This window comes from Hyperolius riggenbachi, chromosome 3, assembly GCF_040937935.1.
Source record: "Hyperolius riggenbachi isolate aHypRig1 chromosome 3, aHypRig1.pri, whole genome shotgun sequence".
Classification (NCBI taxonomy): Eukaryota; Metazoa; Chordata; class Amphibia; order Anura; family Hyperoliidae; genus Hyperolius; species Hyperolius riggenbachi.
This window is the reverse complement of record NC_090648.1, coordinates 346,978,834-346,999,329: the sequence shown is the minus strand read 5'-3', so window position 1 is coordinate 346,999,329 and position 20,496 is coordinate 346,978,834. Positions and strand designations below refer to the sequence as shown.

The following is a 20,496-nucleotide window of genomic DNA, read 5'->3' as shown; positions in this document are numbered from 1 at the left end:
GTAGTTTGGAGGAATATTTATTCCTCAATGCGTGTGCCAACATGATTATGGTATGTCTGCACTTTCTGATGAAGGGGACCCTCTGTGGCCCCTAAACAAGTGTCAAATTTTGTGTTGACACATGCATTGAGGAATAAATACTCCTGCAATCTATTTATGGTGTGCTAGCCGCGGATCAGTGAATAATGGCGCACAGCACCTATAAAAATGGCGCCACATTAAAAAGATACACTTATCGCTATTTATCGTTAGTACTGCATAATAATGGCGCACAGGGAAAAAGAAGAAAAACGGCACACACTAACGTTATTTATCAATAGTGGCGCACACTAACGTTATTTAGCAATAGTGGCACACACTAACATTATTTATCAATAGCGCCCTACATAAGCCAAACTGCAGACATTATTTAACTGCAAAACGGTGAAAGGATTTAATGTAACACTGTCAAGGTTAGGGTTAGGCACCACCGGGGGGGGGGGGGGTCTTAGGGTTAGGCACCATCAGGGGGGTGGTTAGGGTTAGACACCACCAGAGGGGTCTTAGGGTTAGGTACCACCAGGAGGGTCTTAGGGTTAGGCACCACCAGGGGGGTCTTAGGGTTAGGAATAGGTAAAGGGAGGGTTCTGTGTGAGAGTAGGGTTAGGTATAGTTACAGTACAATATACACCACCAGGGGGGTGGTTAGGGTTAGGCACCACCAGGGGGGTGGTTAGGGTTAGGCACCACCAAGATGGGTGGTTAGGGTTAGGCACCACCAGGGGGGTGGTTAGGGTTAGGCACCACCAGGGGAGTGGTTAGGGTTAGGCACCACCAAGGGGGGTCATTAGGGTTAGGCACCACCAAGGGGGGTGGTTAGGGTTAGGCACCAAGGGGGGTGTCGTTAGGGTTAGGCACCACCAAGGGGGGTGGTTAGGGTTAGGCACCACCAGGGGGGGGGGGGTTAGGGTTAGGCACCACCAGGGGGGTGGATAGGGTTAGGCACCACCAGGGGAGTGGTTAGGGTTAGGCACCACCAAGGGGGGTCGTTAGGGTTAGGCACCACCAAGGGGGGTGGTTAGGGTTAGGCACCACCGGGGGGGGGGGGGGGGTTAGGGTTAGGCACCACCAGGGGGGGTTTATGGGTTAGGGGTAGGTACAGAGAGGGTTCTGTGTGTTAACGCTAAATAACAATAAGGCTTTAACGCTAAATAACAATATGGCTTTAACGTTAAATAGCGATAAGCGGCAAACGGATTAGCGGCAACACTGTGCGCCATTATTCTCAGGCGCCATTTTCAGATGTAGGCTGCTAGCCAACCTTGGACTCTCTGTACTGTATTTGATGTTGTTTTGCATCCTGGCTATGCACCCAACTACTGATGACAAGATGTGCCTCTTCCAAACCCTCTGCTGATTAGGAGGGCAGGGATTTTATACCGACAATGTTGATTTATAAGTATCCATGTTGGCAGAAAGAACTATGATTGAGGGTAAGTAGGATCGCAATAGAGGATGAAAGATAGTGCCACCAAGGCACCAGAGTCTGTATTATAGACCCAACTAGTGCCACACGGAGAAAAGTAGGGTGGATCGCTGCAACCACCAATGCAGCCAACAGGAGCCTAGGACTCAGAGCATCCAGCAGCAGCAACAAAGAAAGGGATGTCCCGCTACACCGTTGTAGGGTAAAAAGATCTCTCCGACTTTATTGAACACATCAGCAAAAACACAGACAAAGGCTCACGCGTATCGGAGCTCTACATGGCTCCTCCTTAATCATAGCTATGATTAAGGAGCCATGTAGAGCTCCGATACGCGTGAGCCTTTGTCTGTGTTTTTGCTGATGTGTTCAATAAAGTCGGAGAGATCTTTTTACCCTACAACGGTGTAGCGGGACATCCCTTTCTTTGTTGCTAGTGCCACACGGAATTTGACATATAACTCATTCTTCCTCCTCTCTGGATTCAGCCGGTGGGCGGATCAATTAGGGTGACCATGTGACACCCAAAGCAGGAAGAATAATACATGGCACACTACATTTCTTAGAATCCCTTCACTACAGCAGAAGCCATGTAATGAGGCAAATTTGTAGATTACTAGAGGTTGGTAGTAAACAAACACTGAGTGTAATACAATGTAAGACCTTTATTTGGTAACAAGAAAAAGCTAAACCATCTAATACTGTAATGTAAAACAAACCAGTGCCTTCTTATTGCTGCTTCAAGTCTGATTTCATAGTTACTCTTTTTTTTACTTTGAAATAAACTTTTTTCTTATGTGTATGTAGTATCCAGCCCACTGAAATCCCGATGCACAGCCTGCAGCACGTTACTGCAAGCACCAACCTTAACGTACGGTGCTTAAGGTAATGGAAGTCCATGGGCGACACAGGTGGTGTAAATGACGGAGACCAGTGCCGCGGACATGCATGGCCCTACGGTAATCCCAGTGCTCAACTTCCTGCCCAGCAGGGAGTACGTCACAGAGCAGGGGCGGGGCTATCCATATGACTCTGTCTGCAACACTCTGATGCAGAGTTATATGATTGTAGTTTTTTTGTGTTGCGGTGGGATGCGGCAGGAGCATCGAATTGCACCGCAACGCAAAAAATGCATATTGTACAACCGGCTTTAGGGGACAATAGGTGAGAGATCGAAAAGTGATCATGTGTTCTTATCAGACATCTGTTTGTTCAAGAGGCGTTCCTATTTGTCAAATTAATTTGTATGCAAAGAAAGCATAGGTATATTTCAATTCACAATTGTATGCCAAGGAATGTAAATGTGACTCTTCACTGTCACACAGTCCAATGTCTTTAATACACGGATGCACTAGGATAAGAATCTTCACATGTATTTACACTAAACAGCGTATTTAGCTTTACTAACGTGTCTGAGTAATGTGGGCAGCTGCCAGTTATATTGGCTTCTATGCGCAAAGAACCACTGAACAAGCACTTTATCCCTTTCTAATATAACGGTATGAAATACACCTTTGAGGGTAATGTAAAAGCAACAATGATTTGCATGCTAGTTGCAGGAAGCAGCAGGAGTTACATTGATTATTCATTTTCAGCTGATCTGTGCTTCGTATGTTGCTGGGCTGTTACCTGTTTATTCATTCAGTGACTTCAGCTGTTGCTATAGCAACGTCTGTTATCATACTAATATCTGTAAACGAGAGAGGACATTTTTATTTACCTTATGTACTTGTTCAGCAGTTTATAGTCAACGTTGTAATTAAAGCTTTGTACACACACTAGAGAGATCTTGGCTGAGGTGTGGGTACAAACAAGTGCCCCCAATCAGCTGTGCTGGATCGGTAAACCACAGCGACCCCTTAGCACACTGTTCTCCTCTTTATCCCAACTAGTGATAGTCAAGTAGATGCAAATAACTTTGAGTTGATGCAAATTTATGCAGCTTGAATATGAACCAATCAAATTTTACCTCAGCAGCATTTGATTGGTTCATTTTCAAGCAGCAGACATTTGCATAAAAATTTGCATAAATTTGCATAAACTCAGAGTTATTTGCATTTACTTGACCATCACGAATCCCAACCACTGGAAGTTGTCCCGTTGTCATCAATGATCCTGTCATAAATTTAAGTCTAGATAGGGGGTGGATACTTAATGTCAACAAGGACAGGGTCAATAATGAAACAATATCAATGTGGAAAAATGTTAGTCTGCTTTTACTGCTGTCACTAGTTTCCTTTTCTGGTGACTCCATGGCCTCACTCTGGAGCCCTTTGCAGTGGCGTAGCTAAGGAGCTGTGGGCCCCGATGCAAGTTTTACAATGGGGCCCCCCAAGTAGTCTAAACATAACAATTGATACGGTGCACCAAAATCTGCAAATGGCAACTACAGTGTCAGAGGTGCAAGAAGGGGATTGGGAACACTTTGTTAAGGATTACCACTATTCAAAGTATCTATAGAAGTGATTATTATGAGCACAGGACCAATAGAGAGCTAATACTGTAGTTGAGGGAGAGCCCTTCAGGGCCCCTCTGGCCCAAGGGCCCCGATGCGGTCGCTACCTCTGCAACCCCTATTGCTACGCCCCTGGCCCTTTGTGTTACAAAGTCAGGAAGTGTGTGGGGGGAGGATCTTTAAACAGCGACATAAGCAGCAATGACATTAGAAAAATATGCAAAACGTTTTGGAATGGAGTTGCTCACTCCACATTAGCACAAAAATTTGGCGGAACCAAACAGAACAAATTTAAAAGCTTCCTATGCAAGGAAATCCTCATTCTTTCCAAGGGAGGCACAAAATGTATACATTCACAGGCTTACACTGTCAAAAACCTGAGCGGTTCTTTCCTTTTTCATGATTGCTAACTCAGCCCTTAAAGCGTTGCTATCATATACATCCGGCATAGTGGGGTCTGAACCCTCTATAACAGTAATTATAGATTGACGGTGTACCTTGAAATGAATCAGAGCACTCAGTATATAATTTTATATAAAGGATTGTATTTGCTTATCATACAGCATATATACAAAATATCAACAGTTCCAAGTAGTGTTTCCTTCTAACAGTATTCCATCTCATCAAGGCTTTAGAGCCAAGCGATCATCAATCTTCTAAGTACATTCAAAAAAGAATATAACAGTTGTGTTATGCAGAATAAGATCAAAAGTAGTCTCATCTGTATCAATAGCTGTGTATATAATAGTTGTGTAAAACTTGTAGTAATTTTCTAAACGAAATAGCATTAAAAAAAGCTTCTAAAAACTTCTTGCATAAATGAAACCGCTAGAATTCTGACAACACCTAGTGTGATTTTTAATCATGTAGGCAGAAATGATTGGATTAGACTATTCCTTGTGTGATCTTTATAAAGGTGCCCATTAACAGTACAATTTTCTACTAAATGCGATTTTCGATGCGATTTTTATGATCGAGAATAATGGGAAGGTAATTATCGATCGTTCACATTTACTGAACAATTCTTTCTTTAAATTTGATCATAAAATCCATCTTTCGGATCAATTTTATTCTATTTAGCAATTGAACAAAGAATCCTTCCTTATCGATTGCCCTCATAAATGGCAAATTTTCTATACAATTTGATAATTAAAATCGCATCGAAAGATCGCATTTGGTGAAAAATTGTACCGTTAACGGGCACCTTTAGGCTTCCTGCACACTGCAGTTTCGTTTTGCGATTGCGATTCCAATTCTGATTTGCAATTCCGATTTTCGGAATCGGATGTAAAAAACGATTAAAAATTGGAATCACATGCAGTGTGCAGGAAGCCTAACAGTGACCTGACATCCCAGTTCACCTGAAACATGTCCCAGAATTAGGGCCCCCTGTCCTAGGCACAAATATGGCCCAGGTAGACCACCACACGTCTCAAGTGGTCTGCCAAATGTCCCAGCTGTCGGACTCTGTGGCGACACAAGAGTTACTGTATATTGTCTGATGCACCAAAATGTGTCACTGTGAATGAAGCCTTTGACTAAAATCCTGAGAGTTATGAGGTATTTTGGAAAACTTTCAGCCCACCATGCAGAAATATGATTATGGTTCTCCATATCTTATCCCCAGCCCTTCGCTTTGCACGCTGCAGTGCTGTGTGTTGTTCTACCTCTCCCAGCCCGTCACCCCCTATATGCAGAGTGGTGTAGAAGCGCTTTACTTATTGCAGGTGCTGCATCGTGTTTCTTCTTCCACCTCAGAGCATTGCTCTATGCAGATATCCCCATTCGGGTCCTGATCACTATATGACATCCACATACAGTGCTGTTCTGTGATGGAAAAAGAGACCCAATTGAGGGCTGGAATTAGTAAATATCAAATCGCTCCCCTTGTAACTCTGCATATACTGTGTGTGAGGCAAGCCAAGTATAGCTGGCTGAAGCACCATATCCCTTGTGATATACACTTTGAGGGACAGTTAGTGACAAGATATATATATATATATATATATATATATATATATACACTGTACAGCGCTGCGTAATATGTCGGCGCTATATAAATACTAAATAATAATAATAATAATAATAATAATACACGAGATAACTTCGGCATGGCTGCTAAAAGGTTAAAGGGCACCTGAAGTGAGAGGAATATGAAAGCTGCCATATTTATTTCCTTTTAAACAATGCCAGTTGCCAGGCAGACCTGCTGGTCCTTCTGGCATCAGTAGTGCCTGATTCACCTATCTGAAACAAGCAAGCAGCATATCCAGTCACACTTCAGTCAAACGTCTTATCTGCATGCTTGTTCATGGTCTATGGCAAAAAGTATTAGAGGCAGAGGATCAGCAGGGCAGCCAGCAGGGGCTTAACTATAAAGGAGCAGAGCATGTGACCGCAGGGTGGCCCATTGCTGCGGGGGGCCACTTACCACTAAACTTTCCCATCCTCCGATACAGGGGCCCACCCTGACCCTTGTAAGATGGGCCCTCCAGGCTGTGAGGGTCACCAAAGGAAGGCAAGAGAAGTGATCTGAACATTGGGGGGGCATGAATTGTAGTTACGCCACTGGCAGCCACGTAATTTGCATTGATTAACCTCCCTGGCGGTATACCAGTAATTACTTCCAGATTTTATTGTCTAAAAGAGGTGCAATTTATTCACAAGCTTTTGGACCCTTAAAATCATACTGCTAGATAGATCTGTGGCAGCCCTGCACCTTACACACCTCCCATGGATGCAGCTCGGAGTTAGCGCTAAGGAGGTTAAAACAAAATAAATATGGCTGCCCCAATATCCCTCACATTCTGTAGCACTGATTGATTTACGTAAAAAACTCGCCTCAGTGCTGTCCCCACTGTCAAGTTACCTCCAAGTGTCCATAAGGTACAGAGGTAAAAGAAACTGAGACGAAAAGCCAGAAGACAGTCTTTTGCCTGCGATGAGTAGAAAAGAGATCCTGGAATACTCTCTTCAGACAATGAGGGGAACTGCTTCTAGCTTTGCTTATAAATAGCAACAGCTGAGAAAATGAGGCCACAGCTTATGCTGCCAGAATGAGAGCAAGCATTGGCGGAAGGTAACATGCAGCGCTAGGGAACGATTGGAGAGAGTAAGCTCGCCCCCCCCTCACCCAAGGTCCCCTTTTGATCCTGTAAATCCTTGTGTGCATGTGACCTGCAGATCCATCTGAGTGGCCATCTCCTCTGCGCCTGCAGATTATGCTCAGAATACAGACTCATTCCCTGCTTTTTACACCGCTTAAGATCTGCTGATTTGTTTTACATGATGTATTGGATTCCTTTATCTGCAGAGGCGTATAGCAGTTTGGGCTTGCAGCAGGCTGGTATTGTTAGCAGATTGTTTCATATGTAAATGAAGCACAGCAATTATACTACCTGTATGATATTACGGTACGCTAATTATTGTATTTATTTAATCTGCATATCATAAATACAGCCGGGACCTACTCTGCAATTAACACTCATTTCCTACTGAGGCAGTCAGGAAGATAGAAAAGATCACAGTAATGCTGGGAATACACAGCTTGATTCTGAGCTGATAAGATGGTTAGATAGATCATTTCCAACATATCCGATCACCGTTCGATCATTTTGCTGCTCGATTCTTCATTGAAGTGAATTGAAAAAAGAAAAGAAAAATGAGCAGAAGATAAGTGAAGTGAGTGGGCAAAACGATCGGGCACAGAATTGAGCATGTGCAGTGAGACAAATGTTAAAAATGATACTGTAAATAGAAGGTCATAATATGGGATTAAACCACAGATAGCAAATTTAACTAGATGTGTAAAGTTACTGAATAGTGAAGGCTAACGTTACTGTCCATATTTGTCTTTGTGGCAGTTCTTGGGCAGTTTAAGGACCACTCCAGCAAAAAGAGTAAGCGGTTAAAATCTGACAGAACTGACAGGTTTTGGACTAGTCCATCTCCTCATGGGGGATTCTCTGGGTTTTCTTTGTTTTCAAAAGCAATGGCAGTTTAACTGCCAAAACAGTAAGATACTAGCCAGCCTTCCTACTTATTTGCATACTATTTTGTCAGTCAGATTTAGCATTTGTCGTTCAGGAAATGCTTTCGAAAATCAAAGAAAACCCTGAGAACCCCCAATGAGGAAATGGACTAGTCCAGAACAAGTTTTAACTGCTTACTTTTTTGCTGGAGTGGTCATTTAAAGCACTCTGAGGCCCTGATTTACTACATAGGGATGGGCCCATTCACATCATCGCATTGGCTCCGTGGTGCGTCGGGTTCTATCATAATCATGTGATCCAAGCTACCCGACAATGCGCACATTAGGCCCATGTTACAACTTGAGTAAAGGTACCTTGTGTTGCGATGCCTGCAATACTGAAAGAACTTCGGCTCCTTTCACAATATAAACACAAAGTTGCAATTGTTCTTCAATCGCGCTGCAATATTTCACAAAAATCGCATCACACATTTACAGTGCAATGCAACCAAACAGTGAGGCATACAATACCATACAGAACCCGTTGCACCTCACTGCAATCAGTGTGATAGTCCCATAGGACTATCATTGTATTTGCCTTGCGAATTGCGATTATGTTGTCTGTTATGATTTAATGCAAAGGACAAAATGTGAATGGACCTTCAGCCTTTGTGTTTGTGCTCATACAGTAGCATGCATGCATCTGCAGTGAAATCTTTTTTGCAACAAACATTCACACTGCCTACAATCTCTATCTTCTGATATGACCCATATGATGGCTGCAAGGTTTTTCCACTTAGCAACAAATTTTGTTTAGGAAAATCCAGTTCAGTGGGGAGTAACTTAAACCCCATCAGGAATTTAGTGTTGTCCTCTCCTTGGATTAAAGTCAGTAAGATCCCAGTAAGCAAGGAAAAATCTCCTCATTTGGGGGCACAGCAGTAAAACCCCAGAGATGTTCCAACCCTTATCTACAGTAACTTAAACTAATATGAGGATTTATCCTGGAGCCTGAAGTAATAGAAGCATAAAGGATTTGTCAGTATCTGGCTGCTGCGCTGATCCTCTGCCTTACAATGACAAGCATACTTATGTAACACTGCCCTTTCACCAGCCTTGCTTTGTCATCCTGTATCTTAGATAAACATGTCTTCCAGGACCAGGAGCACTTGCAGCATCAGTCTGGCCTGCAGAAATGTGGCCAACTATGCAAAGGGCAAGTTGGCTGGAAGAGCTCGCTAAGCAGCCATCTACATACTTACAGCTTATAACTGTATTTAATAGGAATGCTATTGTGAAAAAATGTGAATTTAAAGCCTCTGATTAGGCAACGTGTACTGTTACTGGCCTGGCTCCTGACCTTTTGCACTAGTTTTGCAAGCTAAGATTAAATCTGAAAAAAAAACAGCATGTGCTTAGACTGACTGTAACCCGGGATTATGTCCTGATCAAGGCCAGATTTATACTTTTTTTTTTTTGTCCCTAGGCCAAGTGGGGCTCCACTCCCATTCCTTGTGCCGCCCCTCTTCTATGTGTATCATCCCTGTACTGCAGACCCTCTCTTTCTTGCACAGCTCTTTTTTGATGTCCAGGTGCCCACTTGGACTGCAGCCGCTCAAGGCCTGGGCCTTGGTGGCCTTTCCAGAAATCCAGCCCTGGTATGATTGGAAGGGTGGTGAGCAGCAGCTTGCCCTAAACGTGTCTTCACACCTGGGAACTTTCAGGCAAGGCTAAGCCTGAGAATGGGGATCACTGCCAAGGAAGATGCTGATGCAATAGACCTACAAAATCATAATAATAGGAGTGATGGGGATCAAAAAGTGAGCATGGCTATTGGCCACGGGCTTGCAATACATAGTTACATAGTTATTTGGGTTGAAAAAAGACATACAGTACGTCCATCGAGTTCAACCAACAAAGTACAACACCAGCCTGCTCCCTCACATATCCCTGTTGATCCAGAGGAAGGTGAAAAACCCTTACAAGGCATGGTCCAATTAGCCCCAAAAGGAAAAAAAATCCTGCCCGACTCCAGGTGGCAATCAGTTAAAATCCCTGGATCGACATCACTGGGCATTACCTAGTAATTATAGCCATGGATGTCTTTCAACATGCCCGTTTCTACAGGCGTGCGGACAGTGCCACCGCATGGGGCGCAGTGCGGGACTGAGGAGAAGTGGGGCGCAGGCAGAAGGACGGGACTGACAGAGAGAGTGTGATGCGCGCTGAAGAGGAAAGAGAAGCAGCGCTGCGATCACCTCTCTGTCATGTCTGACTCCTCCTGGGCGTCCTGTTGCCTTGGCTGCCGACGTCAAGTAATCACCACGTGACCACCGAGTGGTGACACTCACTGACGTCCTGCAGCAGCCATTAGGACAATGAAGGAGTTTAGCTTGCTGCTGATGTGTTCCTGCGTGTGGTGGGGACTGGGGCAGGAGAAGGAACTGACAGGCAGCTGGGGGCTGAGGCTGATTTGTCATTGTGCTGGGGTCAGGTCCATGGTGGCTACAAGCAGCTATCCCCATGCTGTCCCCATTTGGGACATTTAGGCGAGGTTTCCAGGCCGCCATAAGCCCCGCCCCCGATTGTGGAAGCTCCGCCCCCACATGGGACACGGGTGGCTAGGGTGGCTGGCTAATGTGAGCCCTGCCTCCGTATGCAGGAAAGGCCATCTGCAGCCCCTGGAAGCTCATTTAAGAGCACGTGTCTGGAAGGAGGAAGTGTGCCAGGACAAAGCCCCACCTCATGTCCAGAAGAAGCCCAGCCCCCCTGCACAGGGGAGAGGTCACCCCCAGCCTCCTGTGCACTAAGGAGTGCTTGACAGGATGAAGACCTGCCCTGAGTAAGCCTTGCTCCCTTGTGACCTCTGTCCTGTCCCTGCTAGCCCCAGTGATGGTGACCTCTTCCCTCCCTCCACTAGCTCCAGTGACCTCCTCCCTCCCCTCACTAGCCCCAGTGACCTTATGCCTCTCCAACTCAGTGACCTCCCTCCACCCTGGTAGCCCAAGTGAACTTCTTCCTGACCCTGCTAGCCCTAGTGACCTTCTCTCTCCTGCCCAGTAGCTACAGTGGCCTTTTGATTACCCCCAGTAACCCCAATGACCTCCTCCCCCCCCCCCCCCCCCACTAGCCCCAGTGACCAACTCCCTCCTCCCACTAGCCCTAGTGACCTTCTCCCCCCCCCCCCCAGTAATCCCAGTGACCTTCTGCCACCTACCACTAGCTCCAGTTACCTCTCCCTCCACTAGCTCTAGTAACCACCTGCGTCCCCCACTATCCCAAGTGACCTTCTCCCTCCCCCCACTAGCCCAAGTGGCTTCCCTCCCCCCACTAGCTCCAGTGACTTTCTCCCTCCCCCACTAGCTTCATTGACCTCTATCGCTTTTCCTCCCGTTGTTGACACTCTCCGTGGGAAGTGGGGGGATGCTCCTCTCTGCCCTGGTCGGAGTTGTACTCTAATGCCTAGTACACTCCACGCAATTTCCCGTCAGATTGACAGTTGAATCGATAATTTCCGGCAGGTCTGATCTGATTCCTCATCATTTTTCTGATCGATTTTCCAATCATTTCTATACAAAATCGATCAGAAATCAGATTGACCGTCGAATCAATAATTTCTGACAGGTCCAATCTGATGGGAAGTTGCATGGTGTGTACCAGGCATTATCTGCTATATTATTCTTCTGTGTAAGATCCATAGCTTTGAAGCTGGTAGTGAGTTAGTTTGATTCCTGCTTAGACAATCCGCTATGTGATCGCCTGTGTAGGCTTAGTAGGTGCTTTCTTTATTTCTGAACTCTACCTCTGTTTTAGCTGCCCCCCCTCCCCTTAAGTATAGGTGGTATAGCCAGTTACAAATTGTAAAGGCCTGTACCCAATACATATTTTTACAACAATTTTTAAAGGAATCATCAATTTTTTTTTGAGCAATGAGCGTTTTCTTGGTCTCGAGATGTGGGTACAGGTGACGACAGCTGGCGACAAGCGGTGATAGCGACTACAACGGATCGGATCTTTAAGATCCCCTACAACTCTTACGCACAGTACCGTCATTATTTGGGGAGTGGGGGGGGGGGGGGGGTATTTTTTGACACTTGCCCTGTGAGATCTTTATCCTAGAAACTGCACTGTCTTTCAATGCAAGGAAAGCATCTAAGCTCCCTTTAACGAGAACCAGAGACGAAGCACCCTCATGTATTTTATTCAGTGGCGTAGCTAGGGAGATGTGGGCCCTGATGCAAGTTTTACAATGGGCCCCCCCAAGCACTCTATACATAACAATTGATACCAAAACCTGCCAATGGCAACTACAGTGTCAGAGGTGCAAGAAGGGGATTGGGAACAGTTAATGATTACCACTGGAGAGACACTTCCTACAGGCAGCTGCACAGCATACCAGAACAATGAAGGCACACAGATGGAAGCCTGCAGCAGCAGTCCTGCTTGTCTATAGTCACATAAAGCCTAGACAGCACATCCAGAACAGCTCATAACCTGGAAGCAGAATGGGTATGAGCCGGCGGCCATATTGGATTTTTTCCTGGAGCAATAATGGATAAAAAACATTTAAAAAGGCACACCAGAGCGGCGAAATTATCAGGTAGAGCATTTATTCTTTACAAGCTATCGACTGATATGTTTATTTTGTGTGAACCGTTTATCTCTGGTTCCCTTTAAATGCAGATATAGAATGTGCCATAACTACTTCCTGTGGCAATGCACTCCACATCTTAATCACTCTGACTATAAAGAACCCTTTCCTAAATAAATAGCTAAAACATTTTTCCTCCATAAGTACATAAGTATTCCTAACATAGTAACTGGGATGGCCTGTGCAGTATATTTTGTACACAGTATAGGTTCGCTATGTATGGTCTATGTAAGCAATTCTTCTGTATATCAGTTTCCTATAGGTTGGGGGAGGGGGTCTAATGAAGATAATGCAGTGTAGCTATGGACCCCCATAGGCTGCAATGACTACAGTCTAGCACACTGGTTAGAAGATCTGTAATGTGTATAGTCACAAGTTAGGGGGCAGCTGCAGTTGGGCTATAGGTTGCTGTACACTATATTCTAGGCCGCTCTTGCAGGGAATAAAACAGTTTTCACTGCAGCCAAGACAAACAGCTTCTGTACAGTATACTGAGGATCCCTCACCATTCTGTGGCTACTTCCAGGTCCTGGTGCTTCCATAGAGGCGGGCAATTGCCCCAGGGCCCCAGAGCCTGTAGCAGCCCCTCCAAGGTCTCCCTTCCCCCCCAGCGATGGTCACCCATGTGTGCAGGTCTGAATCACACTACCTGCTGCCAGAGTTAATGCGCAGCTGGATGTCAGTCGCATACGTTACCTGTCCAGCCAGTATGTGCTTCATCTTCTCCTTCCTTCATGCGTCGCATTTCCATGGCTCCCCCGCAGTGGGGACATCATTAGTGTGTACATGCCTGCTACAAATGAGGAAGAGAGGCACCAGCTGAGTGAGGAAGTCCACAGTATAGAGCATGGTGAATTAGCGGTGTTGCAGGGCTGGTGTGGTGTCAGGAGCCCCCCCCCAGTAGCTAGAACCAACCCTGGCTACTACCGCGTGTTTTCTCAGTGTTCAGGGCCTTTACAGTGCACCAGGACAACACAGTTTCCATAAGAAATATAAAATCAGTCGGTTTTACAATATACCACACCAAAGCTGTAACTTACACAAAGAAAAGGAAAAATTCACCCCAAATAAGAATAAACAAAACTGCAGCAGGCAATGTAACTTACTCACAATTCATTAAGGAGTATAACCCAGAAATATTACAGTGAAAACCATATTGGAGGCCTCACCCTGATGAATAATATTAATGAAAACTATATATATGCACATGCATTTTTGCAAAAACAATCAATAAACCAATAAAACATCGTTATTTCAGTATGTAAGTCAGACCAAAAAAAAATCATGTGTCAAGTATAATATAAATACATTTGTCAAGTATAAACGAAGCCTTAAAGAAACACTGAAGCGAAAAAAAAATGATGATATTATGATTTGTATGTGTAGCACAGCTAAGAAATAAAACATTAAGATCAGATACATCAGTGTAATTGTTTCCAGTACAGGAAGAGTTGAGAAACTCCAGTTGTTATCTCTATGCAAACAAGCCATTAAGCTCTCCGACTAAGTTAGTCGTAGAGAGGGCTGTTATGTGACTTTTATTATCTCAACTGTTCCTGGACTATTTACTTTTCCTCTGCTAGAGGAGAGGTCATTACTTCACAGACTGCTCTTAAAGAATCATTTTGAATGCAGAGTGTTGTGTAATCTGCACATATTAGAGAATGATGCAATGTTAGAAAAAACACTGTATACCTGAAAATAAAAGTATGAGAATATTTTCTTAGCTGCTAATCTTCTAGTAATTATTCATAGTACACAACCAATTCACTATATCATTTTTTTTTTCGCTTCAGTGTCTCTTTAAGCCTAAAGACATCAATACCCTACTCAAAAATGTGCAGTGCACCATGTCCATACTCACTGGCTAATGTAAGTGAGTACATGGGTGCTTTTGGGTGAATATAGTTGGTAATCGAAGCATGAATTGCCACCCATTCAGGTTCCGTCGTTTTCACGTGAGAAATGTTCACCTCCCATTCATTAGCCTATAACTTTATCACTACTTATCACAATGCACTGATCTATATCTTGTTTTTTCCGCCACCAATTAGGCTTTCTTTGGGGGGTACATTTTGCTAAGAGCCACTTTACTGTAAATGCATTTTAACAGGAAGAATAAGAAAAAAATGGAAAAATTCATTATTTCTCAGTTTTCAGCCATTATAGTTTTAAAATAATACATGCCTCCATAATTAAAACTCACGTATTGTATATGCCCATATGTCCCGGTTATTACACTGTTAAAATTATGTTCCTATCACAATGTATGGCGACAATATTTTATTTGGAAATAAAGGTGCATTTTTTCCATTTTGCATCTATCACTATTTACAAGTTTAAAATAAAAAAAATATAGAAATATTTCATCTTTACATTGATATTTAAATAGGTAAATATTTACATGTTTTTGTTTTTTTTATTGTAATGTTTTGTTTTTTTTTATACTAAAAATTTTATTAGGGTACTTTTGGGAGGGTGGGAGGTAAACAATAGATTTATAAAGTAAATGTGTGTTAATTCTGTGTTTTTTTTTTTCCAGGTGTAGTATTGTAGTATTATGAGTTTGTTTACATGACGTCACTCTAAACGTAGCACGCGCTTAGAGTGACGCATCAGGAAGAAGACGGCCAGAAAAAGCTCAGCTTCCGAGAGAAGCTGTCGCTTTTTCAGCGGGGTAGAGGAATCAATGATCGGGCTCCGTAGCCCGATACATTGATTCCTTGGCTACCGAATCCGCGGCCGGGAGTGCGCGTTCACGCGCACTATCGGCCGCGGGGGCGTGCGGTAGCGCGCATGGTTCCTGGACGTAGAAACTACGTCCAGGCAGGGCCGGGCCGAGGCATAGGCTGGAGAGGCTCCAGCCTCAGGGCGCAGTGTAGGAGGGGGCGCACAATTCATTCAGCTGTCATTCCTAATTGTGTATGAAGCAGAAAGAAATAAGAAAAGGGGATACATAGCAGTGACTGCAGGCCAGAGAACTAGATATTAAGGTGTTGGGGAGGTTGTGGGCCCTGTGGCCTTCTTAGTCTAATAGCAATCAGTGTGTGAAGTCTGGGGTGGGAGGGATGGAGGGGCGCACTTTGGTGTCTCAGCCTTGGCTGCTGGAGGACCTTGTCCCGGCTCTGCGTCCAGGAACCAAAATAGGTTAATAAGCACCAGAATGCTCCTGTACAAATATCGTGATCTTAAAGTGACATTCAGATTTTTCAATTAGGTGGGGGAGGGGGCACCGCAGTTTGCCATTTATTTGTAAATAAATCCCTAAATGTTTGCAATATAGTTTTAACTTGAGCTATGGCTTTACATTGGATGTTTATGTGTACTATTTGAGTACTGCCTAAGGCCCCATTCACACTTGTGGTTCGAGTCCGCAAGTGCCCGGGGGTCCGGGTCCGTGGGCCGCAAAGAGACCGTACGGGTCTCTGCGGTGGCCACAAGGCGGCAAAAGTTGCGGATCCGGAATGTATCAGTTCCGGCTACAATAAAGTAGCCGGAACTAGATACTTTGCAGTGCCAGAAAGGCACCGCAAGCATGGGGGATACCGGCGTGTAGTCCGGGCCCCCCCAAGTGGCATAGGACCGGTGCTGGAAGCATCCAGTCCTATTGCCAGTGTGATGAGAAACATCCGTTTCTCATTGCACAGCATGCGCCGCATGTTCGGGTCAAGATCCGGCCCGGGTCCGCAGCCGCACCGGGACGGACTGAAAAATAGTGCATGTTGGAATAAAAGCCGGACCGTCCCAGAGCTGTGTTCCCGAATCGGATCCGGACGGCGCACAAGTGTGAATGGATACATTGATTAACAATGTATCCATTCACCATCCGCTCTGTACGGAGCGTTCCGGGTCCGGGGAAGCCGGACCTAGAACGCTAATGTGAACCGGGCCTTAGGCATTTGACATAACTGCTCTAGTCAGACCTGAACCAAAATCCTATAGAATACTCTTGCAATCTGCTTCCCAAATTGTACATGCACATTTTTACATATTCCTAACTACATCTGTTTGTAGCAGTGTGTAGTACAGTGTAATGCTAGGTACACACGTTACGTTTTTTTGGGGGTTTTTTTGGTCAATTCTGCCGTTCGATTGATTTTCGATTAGTTTTCCTGCTCGATTTCCAGCTCGATTATCTTATCTTTTATTTCAATTTCCATTCACTTCTATGAGAAAATGAGCGGTAGAACGATGGAAAGTAATATTGGACATGACGGAAATTATCAATCGAATACATCTATTGTACGATAAAACGTAACGTGTGTACCTAGCATTAGCCATAGATAGAAGCATGCTAAACAAAAGACTGTGGCACCTTAAAGAGACTCCGTAACAAAAATTGCATCCTGTTTTTTATCATCCTACAAGTTCCAAAAGCTATTCTAATGTGTTCTGGCTAACTGCAGCACTTTCTGCTATCACAGTCTCTGTAATAAATCAACTTATCTCTCTCTTGTCAGACTTGTCAGGCCTGTGTCTGGAAGGCTGCCAAGTTCTTCAGTGTTGTGGTTCTGCTATGAACTCCCCCTTCCAGGCCGCTCTATGCACACTGCCTGTGTATTATTTAGATTAGGGCAGCTTCTCTCTTATCTTTTACAAGCTGGATAAATCGTCCTCTGAGCTGGCTGGGCTTTCACATACTGAAGAATTACAGACAAGAGCAAAGCTGAAAAGAGCAGCCTGAAACTTCAGTGCATGAGAACTGCAGGGGGAAAGAAACACACAAATGATCTCTTGAGATTCAAAAGGAAGGGTGTATACAGCCTGCTTGTGTATGGATGTATTTTCTATGTGTGGACATGCTGTACATCAACCTACTTCCTGTTTTGGTGGCCATTTTGTTTGTTTACAAACAAACTTTTTAAAACTGTTTTTAACCACTTTTAATGTGGCAGGGAGCGGCGAAATTGTGACAGAGGGTAATAGGAGATGTCCCCTAACGCACTGGTATGTTTACTTTTGTGCGATTTTAACAATACAGATTCTCTTTAAGTAACTTTTGGCTCTCACCAGAGCGCTCCACAAGAGATTATAGGCTACCACCATCCGGATCAGTGAATAATGGCGCACAGCGCCTATGCATAAAAATGGCGCCGCAACAAAAGGTGAATGGATTTAATGTAACACTGTCAAGGTTAGGGTTAGGCACCTCCAGGGGAGATTTAGGGTTGGGCACCACCAGGGAGGTCTTAGGGTTAGGCACCACCAGGGGGTGCTTAGGGTTAGGTACCTTCAGGGGGTGGTTAGAGTTAGGCACCACCAGGGGGGTGGTTAGGGTTAGGCACCACTAGGGGGGTCTTAGGGTTAGGCACCATCAGGAGGGTTGTTAGGGTTAGGCACCTCCTGTGGGGTCTTAGGGTTAGGCACCACCAGGGAAGTGGTTAGGGTTAGGCACCACCAGGGGGGTCTAGGGCAGGGCTTTTCAATCTTTTCACTAATTGTACCACTTTTATCACCTGAAAATGTACAAGTACTACCCGTGTGCCTGCGCAGTAGAGCGCACCCAATCATGCTTGACTGTTTCCACCAGAATTCAAGCGGAAAACTGCTACTGCGTATGCGGGTATGCTGACGAGATCTTTGGGTGTCCTATCACTGGATCCCCTCTACTGTGGAGAAATGGGGAAGCCCCCCGAGGTCCTCGCTGTGCTGCCCTGCAGAATAGTTCAGACCTCAGATCAGCAGCAACCCGACTGATACTATGCACCATTTGCCTGGCTGTCTCTTCACCACTGATCTGAAGTCTGAAGTATGCCACAGGGCAGCACAGCGAGGCGCGAGCATGGGGGAGCTGAAATTTGTGGAGGCAAGATGGGACCAGGATAAGTGGCAGGCAAACCTGAGGTGTACCACCTGGGCAACAGCAAAGTACCACTGGTGGTACGCGTACCACAGGTTGAAAAGCCCTGGTCTAGGGGTTAGGGATAGGAACAGAGAGGGTTCTGTGTGTTAACGCTAATTTTCAATAAAATAAACAGAGCCAAATAATGATAAGGCTTTAACATTAAATAGCGATAAGCGACAAACGGATTAGCGACAACACTGTGCGCCATTATTCGCAGGCGCCATTTTCAGATGGATCGGCCACCTCAGTGTGCGTCGGACTGCATTGTAGCAAATAGCCACCAGGTTGTGGACTTATCCCACTGGTAATAAAGAGAACTGTTGGTACTAGTGGGTGAGATATAGGCTACAGAGTGTAGGGACCGTTGTCTGGAGGCAAGGCTAATAGCGTAGTCAGATATCAAGCAAAGGGCAGGGAGCAAACAGACATAGATGGAATTCAGGTCAAAGGCTGAGGCAGGCAAAGCTCAGGCATAATCAAGTAAGCCAACTGGGTCATAGCGGGTAGCTGAGTTTTCTAGGCAGAGAAGCTCACACACACTCAGCACAGCAGAGGTCGCAGCAGTGTCCCACTGTCAACCTCAAACATAAATAGCTATGTGTGCATGTGCTTTTGCAAGTGCACTAATCCAGCGCACCTACACTTTTAATCTCGCACCAGAAGTTGTCACATGCACACCACACGACACCCACCCGCATGCACTCTCTGTGCTACATACTATGTAGAAGAGGGGACACCAACAGATGCTGGACTGGGGGTTGGTAGCAAATATGTGTGGGTGTGACATTTTTACTGGCATTCTCTTTGTTGTGCTGAGTCATTAATCACTTTTTTGAGCTCATTGCAAAAATCAATGAAAGCCTGTATGAAAAGGCCCCGCGGGAGTGGGCTAAATCATTAGATGAGCTGGGATTTAAATGGCAAAATATGTGTCAGTGAAAATTGATTCTCTAGCCAGCAGATGAGGTAGATGATAGTGGAAAAGTCACATGCTGCAGATTTTGGTGTACACGATATGAGGAGCCCATTCAGGACTTGGTGAAATCTGTCAGAACAAGGACAGCAGAACAAGGACAGGGATACAGTTTGTCTGTTTGTTGGAATTTGCAATGAAGATTATGGTGCAGAAATATTTTCAGAATGGATGGGGTCAGTGGCATAAACAACAGCCATCCCAGCAGCCAGATGCCAGGCCTAAAGTGAAAGGAATATGGAGGGTGTCATATGTATTTCCTTTTAAGCAATACCAGTTGCCTGGCTAGCCTGCTGATCCTCTGCCTCTAATACTTTTAGCCACAGACCCTGAACATATGCAGCAGATCAGGTGTTTCTGACTGGTTTAGCTGCATGCTTATTTCAGGTGTGCGATTTAGATATTACTACAGCCAAAGAGATCAGCAGGACTTCCAGGCAACTAGTATTGTTTAAAAGGCGTAAAAAGCGTAATATGTTGGCGCTTTATAAAATACAATAAATATTAAAAGGAAATAAATATGGCATCCTCCATATTCCTCTCAGTTCAGGTTTCTTTAACGTTATCCAGCGGTCTTGAAACTTAGTAAATCAGGGCCAAAAATGCTGGGCAGGATTGGTTCCTCTTGTTACTTAACCCTTTAGTGTGTAACCTCATTTCCAGAATCTCAGAATATTTGTCTTCCACTCCCCTAATAACCTCTGCAAGCTATATAGGGGCCAGGACACACCAAAAACGCTAGCGTATCCGCAAACACTAGCGGTTTTTCTAGCCATGTTTTGATCAATTTTCTAAACCTGCCTAGCAGTTTTTGTAGCGTTTTTTGTAGCGTTTTTTATATTTTGTTAGGGTACAGCTGTTGTAACTGAACAGCTACTGTAACAAAAAACGCTTGGAAACCCGCACTGATCTAGATGTTTTTCAGAGCAGTTTTCCACTTTCCTATACCTAACATTGAGGCAGAATCACCTCAGAAATCAGCAAAAATTCTGCAGGACCCGAGTTTGCCTTTGGGGAAAAAACCAATCGCTCTGGTGTGCACCATCCCAATGAAATACATTAGCCAAGCGGATTTCAACCTGCACGCGTTTTAAAAACGTTCAGAACCGCTTTTGGTGTGCACCAGCCCTAACTGTGGTT

The 20,496-nt window shown here is 44.8% G+C and overlaps 1 protein-coding gene across 3 annotated transcripts in view; it reads left to right on the top strand.

The window, feature by feature from the left end:
• The window catches only part of SNCB (synuclein beta), a 100,569-nt gene that overhangs the window by 51,999 nt on the left and 28,074 nt on the right, over positions 1-20,496 (top strand). The window lies entirely within an intron of this gene.